The sequence below is a fragment of the Suricata suricatta genome, chromosome 16, assembly GCF_006229205.1.
Source record: "Suricata suricatta isolate VVHF042 chromosome 16, meerkat_22Aug2017_6uvM2_HiC, whole genome shotgun sequence".
Taxonomy (NCBI): domain Eukaryota; kingdom Metazoa; phylum Chordata; class Mammalia; order Carnivora; family Herpestidae; genus Suricata; species Suricata suricatta.
The window spans coordinates 55,448,430-55,470,630 of NC_043715.1; the positions used below are offsets into that span (position 1 = coordinate 55,448,430).

General features: G+C 45.2%; 2 long non-coding RNA genes across 2 annotated transcripts; one reads left to right on the forward strand and one right to left on the reverse strand.

Moving 5' to 3' along the window:
* Positions 1-1,763: 1,763 nt before the first annotated feature.
* LOC115280137 lies at positions 1,764-9,555 on the forward strand. Its single transcript, XR_003903683.1, has 3 exons — positions 1,764-2,213; positions 7,828-7,944; positions 9,521-9,555. It is a non-coding gene; the product is annotated as an uncharacterized LOC115280137 (long non-coding RNA).
* Positions 9,556-13,920: 4,365 nt separating this feature from the next.
* LOC115280142 lies at positions 13,921-15,070 on the reverse strand. The gene is made up of 3 exons (XR_003903688.1): positions 14,867-15,070; positions 14,518-14,710; positions 13,921-13,966 (listed from the first exon to the last, which is right to left on the reverse strand). It is a non-coding gene; the product is annotated as an uncharacterized LOC115280142 (long non-coding RNA).
* Positions 15,071-22,201: the final 7,131 nt, after the last annotated feature.

Below are 22,201 nucleotides of genomic sequence, written 5' to 3' on the forward strand. Positions count from 1 at the left end.
CAGGGCGCCTGGGTGGCTCAGTCAGTTAAGCGTCCGACTTTGGCTCAGGTCATGATCTCACGGTTCGAGCCCCACGTCAGGCTTCGTGCTGACAGCTCAGAGCCTGGAGCCTGCTTCAGATTCTGTGTCCCCTCTCTCTGCCCCTGCCCCACTAACACTCTGTCTCTCTCTCTCTCTCTCAAAAGTAAATACTTAAAATTTCTTTAATTAAGAAATTTAAAAAATTAAGTGACATATGCTTACATCAAAAAATAAGGTATCTCAAGCGAACAACATCAACTTTTATCTCAAGGGAGTAAAAAAATAAGAATAATCTAAGTCCAAAATTAGCAGGAAGAAGATAATTTTAAAATACAGCAGAAAAAAAAAATAAAATGGGGTATGGCAAAAATAGGAAAATAGCAATAAAAGTTTTTTTAAAGATCAAAATTGACAAACCCTTTTCTAGATTAAGAGTAAATGAGAGAAGAGGCGCATGTGTGGCCCCGTTGGCTGAGTGTCTGACTTCAGCTCAGGTCATGCTCTCACGGTTTGTGGGTTCAAGTCGTGTCAGGCTCTGTGCTGACAGCTTGGAGCCTGGAGCCTGCTTCAGATTCTGTGTCTCCCTCTCTCTCTGACCCTCCCCTGCTCACACTGTCTCTCTCTCTCTCTCAAAAATAAATAAAAACATTTTTAAAAAAAGAATAAATGAGAGAAGACTCAGCTAACACCAAAAGTAAATAAATGACGCCATAGAAATAAAAATAATTACGAGGGAACAATGAACAAATCTACGTCAACAAATGGATATGGGGAAAGTATGAGTAAATTTCTAGAAAAAAACGACCTACTCTGGACTCCGTCATGATGAAATTAAAACAAACAAAAAATCCCAGCAGATCTGTATCTATTCGGAAGATTGAAAAAGTAATTAAAGAAAAAACTTCCAACAAAGAAAAGTCCTGAGCCAGATGAATTCACTGGATGAGTCGAGCAAGCAGTGAGTAATGCTAACAACAAGCAGTAAATAAATGACGCCACCTCTCCTCAAGCGGTGCAGACGCGAAGAGGAGGGTAATTCAGGAGGCCGGCATCGGCTGACGTCAGAGCCACAGACACGACGAGGGGAAGTACTGACTACTCACGATGGATATTGACGCGAAAGTCCTCAAAAAATACAACACTGAATTCAAAAGCACGTTTTGAAATTATACACCACAAACATGGGGAAATTATTTTTGGAATGTAAAAGGTGTTTTGACATAGGGACATTAAGAAATCTAAGATTTAACAGAATGAAGGTTAAAAAAACCCATGTGATCATGTAAACAAGTACAGAAAAGGAATCTGACAATCGTCAATATCATTTAATGATACCAAAAAAACACCCTCCACACAAATTAGAAACGGAAGGAAACCATATCAATACAGTAACGGCCATATATGGAGAACGTGGGAAGACAGAGGAGGCTCCCGGCTCACCTCATCCCACAGATACACCTAGGTGACCGTCACATGGCTGTCAATAATCCAGGAAACAATCCTAAAACTGGTACAGCAGACTCTCCACAGTTATTCGTAGGAGGAGGCCACGTCCACAAAGGTCGGAACGCAGTCAGTTAAGCGTCTGACTTCAGCTCAGGTCATTTCAGGGTTCATGGGTTCCAGTGCTGCTTGGGATTGTCTCCCTCTCTCTCTCTGCACCTCCCACCCCAGCGCACACATGCACTCACTCTCTCTCTCTCTCTAAAATAAACATAAAAAAAAAGGTAGGAAGGGTAGAGTCCTGGGCGATGGGTAAGGAAACCCGCCAGCCAGACTAACAGCAAAAGGGAGGAGACCACACACGCAGCGGAAGGGGGGGACACAGAGCCCACACCAGGCACCCCAGACGCCGCGGACCTGCACTGCTAAGACGAGTCCCTGACGTTTGGCTTTGAAAACCAGGCAGGCACAACATCACAAGTTTTTACAGTCCGGGGACTAACACTGGGAACTTTAAAACTTGGCAGGCTGGGCTCTCAGACAGCCGGAGGGCACAGGAAACAGTCCCTGCCCAGACGGAGGCAAAATCACAAACACCACCCAGGAAGCACCAGAGAGGAGGAGCAGTTGGAAGAGCTGGGGGGAGAAGAAGGGAGGTAAGGGAAGGAAGTTTATTTACTACACTCAGAATCTTTAGGAAACTTCTCCAAGAGGCAAAATATGACGTCATACACATAAAACATGGGGAGGTAAGTAAAAATTTAGTGCTTTTAGAATGGGGGGTGCCCGAGTGGCTCAGCCAGTTAAGCGTCCGACTTCAGCTTAGGTCATGAGCTCACAGTTCAGGAGTTCAAGCCCCATGTCTGACAGCTCGGAGCCTGGAGCCTGCTTCAGGTTCTGTGTCTCCCTCTCTCTCTCTCTCTCTGCCCCTCTCCCACTCAGGCTCTGCGCCTCTCTCTCTCTCTCTCTCTCTCTCTCTCTCTCTCTCTCAAAATTAAAAACAGTTTTAAAAAATTTAGAATGGGTTCAAGCACGGGCCACCGTCGACCTGATGCTATGCTATGTGCATAGGGTGCATTTACAAATAAACCTAAGGGTAACCGCACTCAGAAATCTGTACTAGAGGCTGCCCGGTGGCCCAGTCAGCTGGCGAAGCAACTGGCCCTCAATTTCAGTTCAGGGCTCGAGGTCTTGGTTCCTGAGTTCCAGGGCCCGATCGTGCTCCACATACTGACAGTGAGAATAGAGATTCTCTCTCTCCCTCTCTTCCCCTTCCCTGCTTGCTCTCTCTCTCAAAACGAAACAAAACTTAAAAAGAAAAACAAAACTCTGATATGCAAAAACTAAAGAGAAAGGAATTCAAGCATATGACTAAAGCAAGCCCAGACATACAAATGCCATAGGATTCCACTTATGTGAATGATTGTGTGTAGTCAACCTCACAGGTAGGGAAATTACAATGATACTTGCCAGGGCTTAGGGTAGAAGGAAATGAGGAAGTGGTTGTTTTGTTTGTGTATTTGTCTAGTTTTCTAATGTTTATTTTCTGAGAAAGTGTGAGCAGGAGACGGGCAGAGAGAGAGAGGGAATAGGGATCCAGAGGCCTCTGTGCGGACAGTAGAGACCCCAGGGCATGGCTTGGCCTCAGGAACCATAAGACCATGACCTGAGCTAAAGTTGAATGCTCCCCCAACTGGGCCCCCCAGAGACCCCAGGAAGTAGTTGCTTAACAGGTATTGAGTTTGGGGGCACCTGGCTGGCTCGGTGGGTTAAGCATCTGACTCCTGTCTCAGCTCAGGTCATGATCTCATGGTTCAGGGGAACGAAGCCCCACATCTGGCTCTGTGCTAAAAGCACCAAGCCTGCTTGGGATTCTCTCTCCCTCTCTCTGCCCCCGCCCCGTTCACGCACAGGTTCTCTCTCTCTTTCTCTCTCTCAAAAATGAATAAACAGTTGAGGCGCCTGGGTGGCTCAGCTGGTTAAGCATCCGACTTCGGCTCAGGTCATGGTCTCATGGTTTGTGAGTTGGAGCCCTGCGTGGGGCTCCGTGCTGACATTTCAGAGCCTGGAGCCTGCTTCACACACAGTGTCTCCCTCTCTCTGCCCACCCCCCGCTTGCACTCTGTCTCTCTCTCTCTCTCTCTCAAAAAAAATTTTTTTTAATTTAACAAATAAATATTTAAAGAAAGAAAAGATAATTTTCTTAGCTACTCACCTAAGCAGGATAAATAAAGCAACCGTTGACTATTAACCAAGAAGAAAAATACACAAGATGGGTCACAAATACAGCAGGGGTAGTACTTACACAGACACACACAGAGCTTTGTTTGCAGTAGACACAGGGCCGAGACACCCTTGAACTAATCCCCACACTGTCTTTAAGGATACCAAATTGATCATTGTGATCCAAAATCATGATACACAGGCAAAAACCTAAAGCACAATTCTCTAATGCTGGGTCCCTACCATAAAAAAAAGGGAATTTCAAAACAAGAGTAAGAAAATTTAACCACCAAAATTCTGAACACAACATAAATGTATTATCCCGATACCCACTCGCACAATTCCAACATGAAGCAGAAGAAGGAACTTAAGACAAGACTTTGCACAAGGCTCCTCAGAAATATGCAGACTTCCCCAGACCCCCAGGAGCAACAATGAGCAGCCAGGTCGTGGAATCTCTCAGGGTCCGAGGGGAGACCCCGGCCCTCACTGTGACTGCGATGGGGACTCTAGCGCTCAAGAAGAACCTCACACAAGCACAGTAAGTGCTGGAGACAGACGGCCCTCCGGACAGCGGGGAAAATGAACTTCGCATTCTCAACAATCATGTTACTGAAGCAAAGCTTCTCAGACCACATATTAAGGCGGGGCTTTCCCCTTGACCTTGGACCTCAGCACCTCCGCCATCCGCTTCATTCATGCCCAGCTACTGGGTGTGCAGCTACTCTTTTCTTTTCCCGTTCCAGGGCTCCTGCGTTTGCTCCAAAAAGATGACCAGGTCTGGCTTGGAGACAGCAAGTCCTGTGTTTAAGGAAAAAAGAAAAAAGAAACAACTAAAAACACATGCCTGTCTGATTCTTGCGGGGGTTTCTCTAATTTCCAAGCCAGTATTTTGCTCAGGAGAGAAGAGAGGATGTTGTAGAAGGTTCTCAAAAATGATTCCCCAAAATACTACTTTTGACAGCATCTTTTTTTTTAATGTTTATTTATTTTTGAGAGAGAGAGTGAGAATGAGCAGGGGAGGGGCAGAGAGAGAGGGAGACAGAATCCGAAGCAGGCTCCAGGCTCTGAGCTCTCAGTACAGAGCCTGACCAGACATGAGATCACAACCTGAGCCAAAGTCGGACTGTTAACCGACTGGGCCACCCAGACGCCCCATCAGACAACATGTTTAGTACACTACTGGAACATTTAAAATTTTCATATCCTGAGTTCCAAGTTTGAGTACTAGTGAGTTTTAAAAAAAAATGGTAAAAAAAACTAGTGAGCATAAATAAATAAATAATAAATAAATAAAAACTGACTGAATGAAACTGGACTTTAAGAGGTGGACAATGACAGGGGCTCCTGGGTGGCTCAGTAGGTTAAGCGGCCGACTTTGGCTCAGGTCATGATTTCTTGGTCTGTGGGTTCGAGCCCCACACTGGGCTTTGCACTGCCAATGTTGAGCCTGCTTGGGGAATTCTCATTCTCTCTCTCTGTCTCTCTCTCTTTCTGCCCTTCCCCCACTTGTGCTTTCTGTCTCTCAAAAAAAAAAAAAAAGGTGGGCAACAATATTTTATATCACTGAATTTCTAGAATCTCCACTATCTAGAGTGAAGGATGGAGATCATTTCAAGAAAGGGGCTGTGGGGGGGATGAAATCAAGATATGGCATCACGAACACTTTCACTTCTATACCACCAAAACCCGAGTTTTCCCTTGAAAGCAGTGACCTAAAACTCTTCTGTACAAAGCACAAACTCCCAGGAGACAATCTAAAACAGGAAAATAACACCCTGAGGATGGATGAGGAATTCCGGAGAGACATTTTCCTCACCCAGGGACACCAGGTTCCCGTAGGTCCCCAGCATCACGTCCCTGTGCGGGGCTGTCTGAGCGGGGCCAGGCACCCCACTCCTCCTGAGAGAAGTCTACGGCCACATCCCTGAAGGTCAGCCATCCCCGTAATAAATACCACAGTTACCAAGTGGTAGATTTGACCCAACATGAAGAGGGAGAGTTAAAAGAACTGGTTCTGACTTAGGTGAGGAGCCTGAATTATCCAATAATAATTTAATTCACGGGGCCTCTGGGTGCTCAGTTGGTTAAGCATCTGACTCTTGATCTCACGGTTTGTGAGTTTGAGCCCTGCATCAGGTTCTACTGGTGGTCTGGAGCCTGCTTGGGACTCTCTCTCTCTCTCTCTCTCTCTCTTTCTCTCTCTCTCTCTCTGCCCCTCCCTTCTGTGCACTCTCTTTCTCCCTCTCAATAAATAAATAAATAAATAAATAAGCTTTTAACAAAAAAGAATTTAACTCAGTATTACTCTCTACTATAGTTTCTAACTCTGAGGGAAGATGATATAAGATCCGCAGAAATACTGCATACACTGTATTTTATGAAACATAAAATATGAAATTAAGGCACCAACACAAGCATATACATTTTGAAGGCATGAAAACTGTATGAATCTCAGGTGAGAAAGTCACGAGGAGTTAGAAGGGTACATCTCCAATGTTAGACACAACAAAGACCCAGAGACCTTGTTAATACTTATATTCTGATTCACAGATTCTGGGGTGGTGCCTAAGTTTCCACATGTTTTCAACTTTATTGAAGTGATCTCTACACCCAACATGAGACTTGAACTCCACACCCTGAGATCCAGAGTCACATGCTTCACTGACTGGGGCACCCGAGTGCCCCTCCACATTTCTGCTTATGGTCCCAGAGCCACACTTTTGAATAACAAAGAGATCAAAGAATCCTAGATGACTTTGAACTGAAAGAGTACTGTGAAAATTACAAGTTTCTTTTTTAACGTTTTATTTTCTTTTTTGTGAGAGCGCAAGCAGGGGTGTGGGCAGAGAGAGAGGGAAACACAGAATTCAAAGCAGGCTCAGGTTCTGTGCTGTCAGCACAGAGCTCAACAATGGCTGGAACCCACGAGCTGTGAGATCATGACCTGAGCTGAAAGTCGGACGCTCGATCGACGGAATCACCCAGGCGTCTCCCCCACTTTTTTTTGCCTTTTAAAGTAGGCTCCACGCCCAACGTAGAGCATGAACTCACAACCCTGAGATGAAGAGTCGCACTCTATCAACCGAGACAGCCAGGTGCCTTGGAAACTACACGTTCTAATATCAAGAATGGAAACAACAATCCTTCTTGAACATATGCAACGTGCTAGATATCAGTCTAGCAGTTTTTCATAAATTAAGCCAAAAAACCACAAAAATAATCTGCAAGAGCAACAGTGGTATTATTCTTCATGATTCCAAAGAATATCTTGGCAAACAGCCAGTAAGTATAGAGTCTGAGTGTTACCCCAGATTATCTGACCTTGGATTTGCCTAAGCGGAGCACACAACTATACAAGACAACCCTCAAATAATGTTCGTAGAAGGTTTTGAAACTGAGGAAAGTATTGGAAAAAGTTAAGAAGGTACCAATACAGAATTGTTAAAAAGAGATAAAAGAGACTCATAGTTAATTTTTTTAACTTGGAGGCACCTGGCTGTCTTAGTTGGTAGAGCATGCAATTCTTGATCTGGGGATCGTGACTTCTGGCCCCAATTGGGAGGAGAGATGACATAAAAAAAATAAGATATCTTTAAAAATATTTTTTAAATATATGGGGCACCTAGGTGGCTCGGTTGGTAAAGCCTCTGACTCTTGATTTTGCTCAGGTCATGATCTCACTATTATGAGATCGAGCCCCATGTCAGACTCAGCATGGAGCTTGGAGCCTCCTTGGGAATCTCCCTCTGTCTCTCTCTCTGCCCTTTCCCTGCCTGTGCACTCTCTCCCTCTCAAAATAAATAAGTAAACTTTTAAAAAATAAATTAAAAAAATAAAAATTAAAAAACATATTAAAAAGGGATGGTATAGAAAATTTCATTGTCATTGAAATAAAGAAATACTTTTAATTGCTTAAAACTTATAAATCTATTTCTGGATGATGATTTTTTTTGTGTGACTCATAAACACACTGGAGACATACATTGCCAGAACTAAAATAGCTATTGTTTCTGAGTCTTGTGTTTCTCTGAAAGTTTTCATTTCGTTTATCCTTTGTGCTGAGCTATATTTTAAAATTTTAAGACAGGAGAGCATATATTAATTATATGATTCTTGTTTTCGTTTTCTGCATCAAAGGAGAAGGGATAAAGGAAAGTGGATCTATGACATGAGTGTGGAATACAATGGAAACTTACAAGACCAAGTTCTGTGGTGAAAACTTTCACTTGTGGGGCTCCAGGGGGGCTCAGTCAGGTAAGCATCCGACCTGGTCTCAGGTCATGATCTCAGTGTCTGTGAGTTCAAGCCCCGTGTCAGGCTCTGTGCTGACAGCTCGCAGCCTGGAGCCTGCTTCTGTTTCTGTGTCTCCTTCTCTCTCTGCCCCTCCCCCACTCATGCTCAGTCTCTGTCTCTCAAAAATAAACACTGAAAAACAAAAACAAAAACCTTCACTTACAGAGGCCAGCAAGTCTGGCCAACAGAGGAATCCTTTATTCACCAAAGCAAACTATAAGCAAGCAACTGAGAAGACATAAGTTTCCAGATTAAATGAGGTGATTTGTGAGTATCTCTGAGTAAATACCAAGATGCTTATTTTTAAAATTTTATTTATTTTTAGAAAGAGAGAGCAGAGGTGGGGCACAGACACAAATACACACACACAGAGTGAGAGACAGAGAGAGAAAGAGAGACAGAGAGACAGAGAGAATCCCAGGCAGGCTCCATGCTGCCTGTGCAGAGCCTGATGCAGGGCTGGAATTCATGAACCGTGAGATCATGACCTAAGACGAAATCAAGAGTCAGACTCAGGGCGCGCCTGGGTGGTTCAGTGAGGTAAGCTTCCGACTTCAGCTCACGTCACGATCTCACGATTTGTGGGTCCAGCCTCGCATCGGGCTCTGTGCTGACAGCCTGGAGCCTGCTGGGGATTCTGTGTCTCCCTCTCTCTGCCCCTCCCCCACTCGTGTGCCTGTGCTAGTGCACACGCATGTGCACGCGCTCTCTCTCAAAAATAAACAAATATTTTAAAAATAAGAAATAAATAAGGGGCACCTGACTGGGTCAGTCAGTTAAGCATCTGACTTCAGCCCAGGTCTGATCTCACAGTTCGTGGGTTCAGGCCCCATAACGGGCTCTGTGCTGACACCTGGAAGCCTGGAGCTGCTTCAGATTCTTTGTCTCCCTCTCTCTCTGCCCCTCCCCCACTCACACTCTGTTTCTCTCTCTCAAAAATAAATAAACATTTTTAGAAAAAGCAAAAACCAAAAAAAGAGTCCGCCGCTTAACCCAACTGAGCCACCCAGGTGCCCCTGCATTTTGTTTTTTAACAATACCGACGGCAGTAATGGGATCCAAAGGGAAGCCCCGACAGCTGTGGGGACGGTGAGACACGCAGGCGTGGGTGCCCGGGAACCCTCTGAGCTCTCTCTCTCCCTGACCGTCTTCCAGGAGCGCAGGCAGGTTCTCCCGGTTCTGAGCTCCTCTCTCCGCAACGAGCTCTCAACCTAACGGGCTTGCTAGTTCCGGGCAGGTGAACTTGAGAAAGCCAATTGTTCCACCCGGAACCCGGGCCCCCAGGGCTCCATGTGATTGGAGTCCTGGTCCACAAGCATTTGCCAGTGTCTAACACAGATGAAAAGATGAAAATCTATGACCCAAAGCTTCCACTACTTGTATACGCTGAATGCAGATTCATCCACGTATCAATGTCTCATCGAAACACAAGTTCTAGGATTTACGTAGCAGCACTATTTCTAACAGCCACAAGCTGAAAACCACCCACTTGCCCATAAACAGTAGAATAATTTTTAAAATATTTATTTATTTTGAGGAGAGCACAAGTTGGGGAGAGGCGGAGAGAGTGGGACAGAGGATCCGAAGCAGGCTCCAAGCTCTCAGCCCAGAGCCCAGCGTGGGGCTCAGACTCACAAACTGCAAGATCATGACGTGAGCTGGAGTCGGATGCTCAACAGACTGAGCCGCCCAGGGGCCCCACGGAATAATTAAATCAATGGTTTAATGTTCACACAATGGAATCCTACACAACAATGGAACTGCAAGACCTAGGGAATGGTATAGATAAATTCACAAACGCCATATGGAATAAAAAAGATAAATATAAAAGAGTTCATGCTGTACTGTGTCATTTATATAAACTAAAACACAGGAAAAACTCATCTGTGTTTTTAGAGACTAGCACAGTGGTCACCCTTCAGGTCCTGAGAAGGGGAACCAAGGACTGGTGAGTGTTAACAGTTTTCTCTATCGTTTTTATTTATTTATTTTACTGTTTTTATTTATTTTAGAGAGAGAGAGAGAGAGAGAGAGAGAGAGAAAGAGAGACAGCATGAGCAGGGGAGGGTCAGAGAGAGAGGGAAACACAGAATCTGAAGGCAGGCTCCAGGTTCTGTGCTGACAGCTCAGAGCCTGATGCGGGGCTGGAACCCACAAACTGTGGGATCATAACCTGAGCCGAAGTCAGACGCTTAACCGACTGAGCCACCCAGGCGCCCCCAGTTTTCTCTATCTTTATCTGGGAGTTACATACAGAAGTATTCAGGTTCTAGAATTTCTTAAATTTGCGGTGTGAAAAAAATATTTGCTGTGTGCTTAGGATCGGTGCGCATGTGTTTGCTTTTGAACAGGTATCACAAATTTAAAAAAAAACAGGTTTGGGAGAGGCACCTGGGTGACTCAGTAGGTGGAGCATGTGACTCAATCTCAGAGTTGTGAGTTCAAGCCCCAGGTTGGATGTAGAAATTACTTAAAAATAAAATCTTAAAAAAAAGAAAGAAAGAAAGAAATTAATGTGGAAGAGTTAAGACAGAAAAACAAGACAGAACGCCTAGGTGGCTCATTCGGTTAAGTGTCCGACGTTGGCTCAGGTCATGATCTTGAGGTTTGTGAGTTCGAGCCTCGTGTTGGGCTCTGTGCCAACAGCCTGGAGCCTGGAGCCTGCTTTGAATTCTGTGTCTCCCTCTGTCTCTGCCCCTCCCCTGCTCACCTTCTGTCTCTCTCAAAAATAAAAAAATTTTTTTAAAAGATAGAAAAAACAATAGACTAGGTTCAATGTAGACCATGCAATAAAAAGGTAAATCTAAACCAAAATACGTATATCCATTACTGTATAATATGTAACTCATAGAATTGATAGAATGGAATAGAATCAGAGGAATCACTCCGGTTAAAGTCAAACTTTTTATTATATGCAATTTGATTTTTTCATGAATATAAATTATAAGAATTAAAGTCGAGAAATGGAAAATAGGTTCTATGTAATTTTAAACAGTGAAACATTGTAGATTTTAAGATTAAAGCACTTTGTCATTATTGAAATTAGTATTATTTTTAAATTCCTTAACAGATAATATTGCAATACCATTGATAGGAAACAATTATCTGTATATGTATATATGTGTGTGTGTATGTGTATATACACATGATTACATTTATATGCATACCGTGTATATCTGTACTTATATATACATATACACAAAAATGTATATATACTAATATACTATATGTGTGTATATGTATATATTTTCTCCCTTGTGGTCTAATATATGGCAGGCATTTTGTTGTTCACATGAGCTGAAAATCTTTCTCTATTTTGTAGCACAAAGTTCAATATCTATAAGGTCAAATTAACTCTACTGCTTTTAAAAGTATAGAATCCTTGATACTTTGCATCAGTTTCATAATGCAAAGAGAATTATATGAAAATATTTCCAAAATTAGAAATATCCATTTTGTTCATTTTGAAATCTGCAAGTCACAAACTCCCCATTCAAAAAAACCACAAAACAGATTCATAGGAGTGCCTGTCAGTTAAGCTTCTGACTGTTGGCTTCAGCTCAGGTCATGCGCTCACCATTTGTGAGGGCTCCATGAGTTCAAGGCCTGAGTCAGGCCCTACACTGATAGTGCAGAGTCTGCTCAGGATTCTCTCTCTCCTTCTGTCTCTGCTCCTCCCCTGCTCATGTGCACACACACTCTCTCTCCCTCTCAAGATAAATAAATAAATAAACCATAGAGGCACCTGGGTGGCTCAGTTGGTTAAGTGTCTGACTTTGGCTCAGGTCATGATCTCAAGGTTCATGAATTCAAGCCCCACAGCAGGCTCTGTGTTGACAGTGTGGAGCCTGTTTGGAATTCTTTCTCTCTCTCTGCCCTTCTCCCACTCATGTGCACTCTGTCTCTCTCAAAAAAAAATATCAACATGTGTAAAGTACTCAATGTGTTTTTTAAAAAAATAATAAATAAAATAAACAAACTAGGGATAAATCTAACAAAATGCTTTTAGTATATGTGAGAAAAACCATATTAGATTCCTAAAATAGGTGCATGTAGACCTAAGCAAACGAAAAAATTGCATTATATTCTTGGGTAGAAAAACTCGATGTCATAAAAATCATCAGGTGTCCTTAAGCTGACTAAAAGTGTAATTTTATCTCAACACCGATGCCATCAGTCAGTTCTTGGAGCTAGACATGTTACAGCTCTTACAGATGAAAATACAAATAAGGAGAGCCCAGAGAACTCTGAAAAGAAAAACAAAAACAAAAGACGGGCGCCTCAGGGGCTCAGCTGATTGAGTGTCCGAGTCCTGATTTTGACTCAGGTCATGACTTCAGGGTCATGGGATCGAGCCCTGAGTTGGGCTCTGCACTGAGCCTGGAGCCCCTACTCACACACTCTAACATAAAGAAATAAATAAATGAAAAGAGGATAGCTAGCCCTGTAAGATTCTGTTGATCATGAATAGACTAATAGACAAATATCCAGAAACATACCACATGCATAATAAGAACCAGTAAACAACAAAACCCCCTAGTAGGTGGCATCATTAATATTTTTTTGCCTCACAACTTTTTTTTTTTTTTGAGAGACAGAGAGAGATAGTGTGAGCCGGGGAGGGCCAGAGAGAGAGGGAGACACAGAATCCGAAGCAGGCTCCAGGCTCTGAGCTGTCAGCACAGAGCCCGACACGGGGCTCGAACCCACGAACCGTGAGATCAAGACCTGAGCCGAAGCCGGACACTTAACGACTGAGCCACCCAGGCGCCCCGCCTCACAACTTGATATTCCTTATCACAAAGAAAAATAAAATTCCATTTATTCTTCACACCCTACAGTAAGACAAAAGCCCAGTGACAGATAAACCTAACAAGGCAAAAGAAAAAAAGGTTTTATAAGATTAATTATGACAGGTGTTGCCAGGATGTTAGTGTTTCTGAGAGTGGGCACGCTCCCAGACCCTCTACTCCTGTGTTGTCACTGATGTCATTCCCCTCGATCCTCGCTTTGAAAGTGGATAAAAGAGGGGCGCCTGGGTGGCTCAGTCGGTTGAGCCTCCGGCTTCGGCTCAGGTCAGATCTCACGTTTGTGGGTTCGAGCCCCACGTCGGGCTCTGTGCTGACAGCTAGCTCAGAGCCTGGAGCCTGCTTCCGGTTCTGTGTCTCCTTCTCTCTCTGCCCCTCCCCCTCTCATGCTCTGTCTCTCTCTGTATCAAAAATAAATAAAACATTAAAAAAATTTTTTTGAAGTGGATAAAAGATGTTTTTTCTGACTTCTTTCTTTTTTTTTAAGTGTTCTTTTTAAAAAGTTTTTAAAGTTTATTTATTTATTTTGAGGAGGGAGGGGCAGAGAGAGAGGGAGAGAAAGAGAATCTCAAGTGACACGGGGCCTGATCCCAGGAACCCTGAGACCATGACCTGAGCTGAAACCGACTGAGCTGCCCAGGCGCCCCGCTTGCTTCTTTGACAGACTCAAAATAAAGAAACCTACCTTCCCACGATGCTCAAACGGTCAGTCAACAGTCTTCTGCTGAGGAAAGGCGCACACGCTCACACTCGCAGAAGCACCGTGTCCCGCGGGGTAGGGCACTTCTTCCTGAGGCCACAGCTTCTCTGTCACTTGTGATCAGACGCTTTTGCAGGCTCTACGTGACTCTGCAGACCGGCCCTACACAGAGGCTGAGCCTTGAAAACCTGACGTCAGATGGTGACTGATGAACACCACTCAGGTACACTCGTCTCCTGCAGGGATCCTGTTCTCCCTTAAGGATCCCTCCAGATTCCACAAGGAATTTTCCTGGAGATATCTACCCGTGGAAACAGGTGGGTAGGCTTGGACAAAAGCTTCCATCCTCCCTGGGACCCCTGCTCTTTCCACCCACCCTATCTAAAAGTATGATGTTCTGATCTTTTCCAAGAGCCCGCACCTCAAGGAATCTCTCTGTGTTGGTTTGAAACCTCAGGAGCTTCCTGGCTGGAATCTGAAACCAGACCCCGTGCACAGAGGGTGAGGATGGATGGAAGAAAAGGCAGGCGACTCCGGCGTGGCACGTGGCAGGCATAAGCAAGGGAGAGCGTGCCTGTGAGGTTTGTCTCGGGTACCAGGAGGTGAGGCAGTCTCTGCCCCGACCCGCCAGAACCTTCAAAGCTTACACAGAGACCTCGCTCGCTCATGCACCCACCCAGATGGTCTCCAGGACACACTGCCTCCTCAAGGCTGCATCCGTGAGAGTGCTTCCTAGTGCAGAGGTTGGAACATACATTCCAAGGACAAGGGAAGGGGTGAAAAGCCTCTGGTCACCAGGGCCAGCCCTCATGTCAACCATTGGTCACATCTCCTCTATGACTCGCCCCAACACTCTGTGATGATGTGATTGACTTCGTAACGTGGGAGGAGGGAAGTGCAAGAAGCACCCTGCGCTGGGTCCTGGGTCCGGGGTTCCCTCGCCTGACTTAGGTCTCTGATTTACCCAGATGTCGATAAACAGCTTCCTCGGTAGGTGGTGGGAAAAGAGTAGGAGGCTCAGTTTACCCAAGAAGTAGAAAATGGACTCAGCGTTGCACGAAAGCATGGACTCCAGCTTAAGTCCGCCACGAGGTCTAGGTCCCTCGGAGGAAGCCGGGGTCCTCCGTCATCTGAAGCACACTGTGGCCGTGGGCAGCTGGACGCCGCCGATTTAACTCCACGCCGGCACCACCGAACAATGGAGCAGACTCGAAGGATTCTTAGGGGTGAGGTAGGGGACCAACAGAGAAAATGATGCCACAGCCCCTGCCCTTCCTCTGCTCCCACCAATACTACCACCATCCTGCACCCCAAATTGCCCCAACTTTCTCCAGGCCCCCCCACATCCCACTCCCCTCCTTCCACCATGTCTCACCTACACTTCGGAAGAACATTCTAGTTATTCCACTGATGTTAATCCTCATGTAACCCAAACATCACCTGCATAACTCTTCAGGCTTTAGAAACCCCAGGTGTGACCACACCAGATCCGTGGTCTTGAAAGTCCGAAGTTTTTCCAGGAATTTTTGCCAGTTCCCATGGATTGGCAGGATCTCCACCATCCTTCACTTGGTTTTCCCTGAAAAACCTGTGAATCCAGGTATAGCATTCAGTCCCTTCCCCTGCCAATTATCTCACAAAAATAAAAAGCTTTTTAAAAAAGCCTCAGTGAGCAGTGCCTGGGTGGCTCAGTCAGTTAAGCGTCTGACTTTGGCTCAGGTTATGATCTCGCGGTTTGTGAGTTCAAGCCCCACATCAGGCTCTGTGCTGACAGCTCGGAGCCTGGAGCTGTTTCGGACTCGGTGTCTTTCTCTCCCTGACCCTCGCCTGCTTGTGCTCTGTGTGTCTCTCCCTCAAGACAAATAAACATAAAAGCCTTTTATAAAAAGCCTCAGTGAGCCCTTGGACTTCATACACGCTCAGATGGCACAGAGGGGACACCGCATACCCTGTAGAAAATGACTCTACATACTCTTACGGTGACCTTCTTTTTTCCTTCCACAGTGGCTTCTGGGCTGCCAAGCCAATGAGACCTCTCAGCTCTTCCCTTTCCACTCATGCCATGTCCCACACGCTGATCGATCTGCTCTCTCCCACTCCCCATGTTTTAAGTCCTTACCATTTTCATAGTGATCAGTTTACTTCCCCCAAACCATACTCCACCTGCACACCCAAACTCATGCTGATGTGGAGACCGAGGGAGGCTTCTCGTAGCATAGCACAATCTATTAAGGGGGGCAGGGAATACCATCACCACATGATCACTTTCAGAAACTAGAAAGAGTCCAAAACTTTAGCCAAATCGCAAGTGAACAAGTTAGTCTTCAAAGGTGTCATGGATGTGGGTAGAAGACGCAAGACTCAGATCAGAGAGAAGGGCTTTATTGTTCGTGATGCCACGGGCAACACGAGCTTGACATGTGTGCTGGTTCCCTTTGGCCCCTAGCTTCAGACTGTCCAGTTTGGCCTGGAGACGTTATCTTCATTTTTCTGCATGGCAAACAAATCTGTTCTATGCCCCCGAAAGGAGAAACCTTCTATTTTCTAAGGCTGTTTTGCATATAGACATCTTTGGGAAAATAGGAATAATAACATCTATCAACGACTCTGTCCACAAGGCAGAGAAACCTCAAAATCCTACGAGCATCAGCTCCTTCTTTCAAAGCATCATTAGTTTTTTAAGATTTATTTTTGTTTTTGTTTTTAAGTAATCTCTACACCCAACATGGGACTCAAACCCACAACCCCAAGATGAAGAGTCACATGCTCTATCAACTGAGCCAGCCAGGTACCCCCCGACTCCTTATTTCTGTGTAGTCAATTTCTGGTAAATTTTCCCATGAGTATACCACACCATTGGACAGTGGCAAATCACTGAGAACAGGCTGAGACCAAATTCATTAATCACTTGATTAAGGTTACTATCATCAGGGCGCCATGCAGCCAGATCCGGGAAGCCTGACCTCAGCAATGCCCTCAAAGTCCCAGATTCAGCCAACTGGACAAATTTCGTAAGCCATCAGGACATCCTTTGGGGAGCTGGGTGGTTTTCTCCTTAAATGTTTGCATTGACCTTAATATTGAAATTCTATCAGGGATTTGTTCTAATCGAGGTGACAGATATGGAAACGAATGCCTTTGAAAAAAGAGCTTACTACTTACAGCTCCTGAGGAAAAAGGAGCATTTCGCGCCACACAGGACTCATGGGGAGGTACCGGGCAGCAGCAGTCCGCAAAGGGAAAGCATCGCCCAGAGCACTTAGTGCGCTTTCTGGAAGAAGGAAGAGAGGCAAATCAAACCACTTAAAATTGACCGGTTTGAATAATTTCAGTGGACTCTGGGCAATAGAGGGGGTCCCCACTTGTCCAGTACCTGCCCCAGGGGTGATTTAGGGCAAGGGTAAATATTGGTTTGGTATGTGAGAGTTGGTTAGGGCTCTGGGCTCTGGTGTGGCTGGTGTGTTTACAAAGTCAACTGTAGAACCTGAGGCAGCTGTTAGCGATCTCTAGGCGTAAGCTTGCACAGCGAGGGGCAGGGTCTCTGGAATTAGGAAAGCCCCCAAGACGTCAAAGCATCATAAGGCACAGGAAATAATACTAGTTTTTAAAACCTTAATACATTTCACTTGGCCAGAGTTATCAATCCAAGCACACGCTACACTGGCCTGCAAGGAAGAAGTCTAGAACCATTTCTTCACTCCTAACAACCATGATGGGTGAGTGAGGCTGATTTGAATACCTTCCGGGGCCAGTACGTTGTTCCTTAAATAGTGGCAAAGTCTCTTGTGACCACGCCTAAGGTGTATGTCAGCCTATTCTCAGGGGGAGGGATGTCAATGAACGGTTTCCACATGAGAAGAGGAATCTTACGGGTGTACGCAGTGTATGTATTGCACAGGTGTTGTCTTTGAGGCTGCGTCCGACCGGTGGGTCCTACGTTACTCAGAGTGTGTGGGCTGAGAGCACCTAAAGCATGCCCTCCCCGCAGGCGGCAAGCCTTAGAACTCCATGCTGTCCTAGGACCTTTCCCCTTCCCCCCCTGTCCTGGAAGCAGCCAAGAGGAGAACATCCGCTCCTAAGGACTGCTACAATCACCAAGTGGCCTGGCCAAGTTTATGGGCCAGGAGGAGGACGTGACAGGGGTAGAATCAGACAGTTGGCCCAGTTTTAGGAGATTTGGTGATAAAACGGTGGGAGTGCAAATGATACAGAAAGGGTAAACTGATACTGTTTGCATAGTCACAACTGTGTGGCTGAGTTTGCTAACTGACATGGTGGTGGTGCCAGCAGTGTGAGGCGTGACAGTCTGGAGTCCTTCTGCCTGGAGGGGTTGGGAGCCTCCGCAGCCAGGTCAACTGTGTCCTGGAACCAAAGGTCTGGCCCGCAGTGACTGCCTCTGCACCAGCACAGAGCTGGGCTCCGTCACCACCCACACGATCAAACAGTGCTCAGTCCCTTATGACAACAAGCCCTCACCACCGGAGCAGCAGCTGAAATGTGTCCCCAGGTCCCAGCCCTCCCACCTTAATCAGGAAATCTACAGTTTTCAACACGAAAGATCGAACAACTAGAACACAAGCAATAACCCCAAAACCTGAATTCTGACCACCGATCATTCAATGGAGCCACCATGCCTGCTTTGGGCTCTGCATGACTGGCACTGAGGCTAGGCAGCCACAGCACCCCCGGGGTGTCACTTTTCCTAAGCTGTCACTAACCCCTGCCCAGGCAGCCAGGAATGCTCGGTGAACCAAGGGACTCACAGAAAAAGGAAATTTAATTCAGACACTCGAGAAGGTGTCACAGACCATGAGTCTGGAGTTCTCTCTTGTCTGGCAAGAAAGCAACGCAGAATTGAATACAAGAGCGGCTAATGTCTGGGAGGAGACCTGAACAGGGGTTTCATTTCTGTATTTATTGAGTTCACAAGATATTACCCACGTGGTAAACAAGCTCTTACACATGTGAACATGGAAAAAACAATCAGACAGTAATCATAAACTTGTATGTGTAAGAAGCAAAGGGTCTGGGGGGCAAGTGGAGTTTGTGATCAATGTGGATTGATTGATACCAGATGGAAAGCAATTTCCTGCACGTGATATATCAAGTTACTCATGATCCCTATTACAATATCTTGCTAGCTAACCTCAGGCGTTTTTGCCCCCATGCTGATGGCTTTTCTCTAAACCATTTATGTAAGTAGAACCTATTTCCCCAGAAGAAGGCATAAAATTTCCACCAAAGGTATCTCCTGATTTTTCTTTCAGACTTAAGATGTGCATGCACAAGTCCATTTTCCCTCTTGTATATACAATTTCTACGTGATAAGCAAGGCTTTGGGGGCCTTTCAAAGAGCTTAGATCGACCCGATTCAAAGCGGGAATATCAGCCTGTGGGTCTCAAGCCCTGGATTGGCAAGGATTCAGTCTGACAAGAGTCCCATAGGAAGCAAAGAGCTCACCTTCAACCAACAAGTGGGGGAGGGGCAGAGAGAGAGGGGACAGAATCTGAAACAGGCTCTGAGTGAACTGCAGAGAGCCTGATGTGGGGCTTGAACTCACTACCTGTGACCTGAGCCAAAGGTGGATGCTCAACCAACTGAGCAACCCAATAAAATGCATTTCTAAGTACCCTTAAAACAACTTCAAAGTTTCTCAAACTTTTCACAGTCTTCTATTATCCATTTCAAATTTCACCTTGGGGTAAGGCAGGAGCAGAGAAGAACATATTTTTTTTTAAAAATGTTTATTTACTTTTGAGGGGGCGGCATGAGAGGTGGAGGAACATAGAGAGGAGACACAGAATCCAAAGCGGGTTCCAGTCTCTGAGCTGTCAGCACACAGTTCAATGCAGGGCTTCGCCCCACAACCATGAGATCACGACCTGAGCTAAAACCCAGAGACATGATGCTCAACTGACTGAGCCACCCGGGGGCCCCTGGGTCATATTTTTAGAATGGTTAGTTGGAAATACCAATGGTTGGTTGATATGCATATTTTACGTTTCTTCACTAATCACTAAAGTAATGAGTACTTGTTACAGAAAATGAGCAAATATAAGTGTAGAAGACTCTGGTAATTCTTCAAAGCTCTTGAATTGCAAAAGGAGAATTCAGTTATCTCTTGTTTTAAAAATGGTAGAATCCACCTATCAAACCACGTGATAAAGGTGTTTTTATCAGTTTATTTATAAAGATATATCTTCTGTGTATAACATTCTATGTAGGCTCCCTGTCGTTACTGGAGTCAATATTCCTCAATTACACTTTCCTACAAAAACTCCATGTCATCTAACTTTTAACTTAATTGTCACTGAGTAGGGCACACATAGCCAATAATTTCTAATGCACATTAGTGGTTTCATATGCTTCCTTTTACTTGTATTTCATTGAATATCCTTATCAGGTACTTTGTCAGATTCCATATTTCTTTTTTTTAATTTTTTATGTTTTTTATATTTTTGAGAGAGAGAGACAGACCATGAGTGGGAGAAGGGCTGAGTGGCAGAGGGAGGCACAGATTCTGAAGCAGCTCCAGGTTCTGAGTTGTCAGCACAGAGCCTGACATGGGGCTTGAACTCACGATCGGTGAGATCATGACCTGAGCCAAAGTCAGATGTTTGACTGACCACCCAGGCGCCCCTCGGATTTCATATTTCTGCTTATAACTTGAAAGTGGTGCACCTCAGTGTTCTGAAAATCAGTAAGAAACCTGTTTTTAGGCAGAAAATCTCCGGGAAGCAGAGGATCCAGCAAGACACACGTGCCTCACCGCCAGTTCCTCATCTGTGGGAGGACAGCCTTTCCTGCTTCCTTCCTGTCCGCCTGCGGGGGTCCCGGAACAGAAAGCACTGCTCACGCACGCTCCAAAGGACTCTTCAGGGATACACACCAGAAGGTTCTAATTGTCTTTGGCAATTGGCAACTAGGAAGAACTTTTTTTCGGAAACATTCCCAGGTCTCCAAGTCTTCACTGCCACTGCCAGTACATGTGGAATGGGAACTGTAGGGCCAAGGGGAGGTGAGGGCACAGGACCGCAAACCCACAGCTCCTGGCATGGCTGCTCACCCCACTCCAACCCCCCACCCCGGAAACACACACACCAGCAATGGCTGTTGCAACCTTCACACTTGGCCCACCAGCCTGGCCGCTGAAAGCATTCAAGTAACGGTTTTCTATTTCAGGGTGAAGAGCAGAGTCCCTGAGGAAAGGAACCTGGGTCAGTGATGATGTCAGAAGAGGAATGCCCACTTCTGGGTGGCGCTGCTCTGGTTCCAAAGCTACCCGGGGATGAGGAAGATTCCTAAGGCCTGGGCTGAGCTGGTAAGGAAAACGGACCCACACCACTCCCTGGTGAGTCTTTTTTTTTTTTAAGTAGGCTCTGCACCCGATGTGGGACTCAACTCACAACCCTGAGATCAAGAGTCACGTGCTCTACCGATGGAGCCAGCCGGCCCGGTGCCCCAAACCTTTATGATTCCTAACGCACCTAATGCAACCCTTACTCACAGTGTTTGTTGGTGTTTGAGCCCCGTGATTATGGAATCTGCTTTTTAGGTTGCATTAGGATTACAGTTCTCAAACCCGCCTTCTGTTCCGTACCCCGTACAGAAATCCAAGACTAAAAATTTAGGTTTATTAGACGTGCAACTATAATATGCCACGCTTGTAATGAAAAGTAAGATGGGTCCACAGGAATCACCTAATCCTTGGCAGAAAAAGTATGTCCGGATGGCCATTGCTAGAACAGAATTTCTCTAACGTGGGTTATGACACAGTTCAAGGGAATTAATCCTGCCCCACTGAAAACATCCATTTCCAATGAAAATGGTAAGAGAGTTTTCCCTCTTGAGGTTAGGAAAACTGCATTTGAAGAAAGGTCATTTAGGATTTGTGTTTCAGACAGTGGTGGTTAGGCTCAACTGTGTCCTGTGAGATTTTCTCTGGATGAAAAATACTGTGATATCCCAAACTCAATGTACATTTCTCTTTGACTTTAATACCACGCACGAGTTTCACGAATCTCATTCCTAATATTCTCACTTAACTGAGGTTTGAAAAGTATGTGATCAGAAAATAGTAACAATTTCATTGCTTTACATTTTATTATTTATTAAATAATAATTATGCCATAGTTAAGAGCATGGCATAAATTGTTTAATTCTGTGACATTACTGTTCAATTACTATAATATAGGACATTGCACTTTGGTCCTGGCATAAAAGCCAATGAGTCTTTCTGTAAACATCCTAATACGGAGCCAATTTTGCACTCATTAAACCCAAACTTGGTTACAGGGCGGAGTCCTTTAGTAGTACACTGCCATCTGTAATGCACCTAAATTTCATTAGCATCTCTAAAGGCTTATTCTTTTATTGTTTTGAGTAATCTCTTCACCCAATGTGGGGCTCAAATCCTCAACCCCCAGGTTAGGAATCACACAGGCTGAGCCAACCAGACACCCCTCTACAGCTTTATTCTTGACTGGCGTTGACATACAGAATGAATCTTCACACATAAAGGGAAGCTTTTAGGGACAACTGGGCGGCTCAGTCAGTTAAGCATCTGGCTTCGGCTCAGGTCATGATATCATGGTTTGTTGGTTCGAGCCCCTTGTTGGGCTCTCTGCAGTCAGCACAGAACTCACTTCGGATCCTATGTCCCCTCTCTCTCTGCTCCTCCCCTGCTCACTCTCTCTCAAAAATAAATAT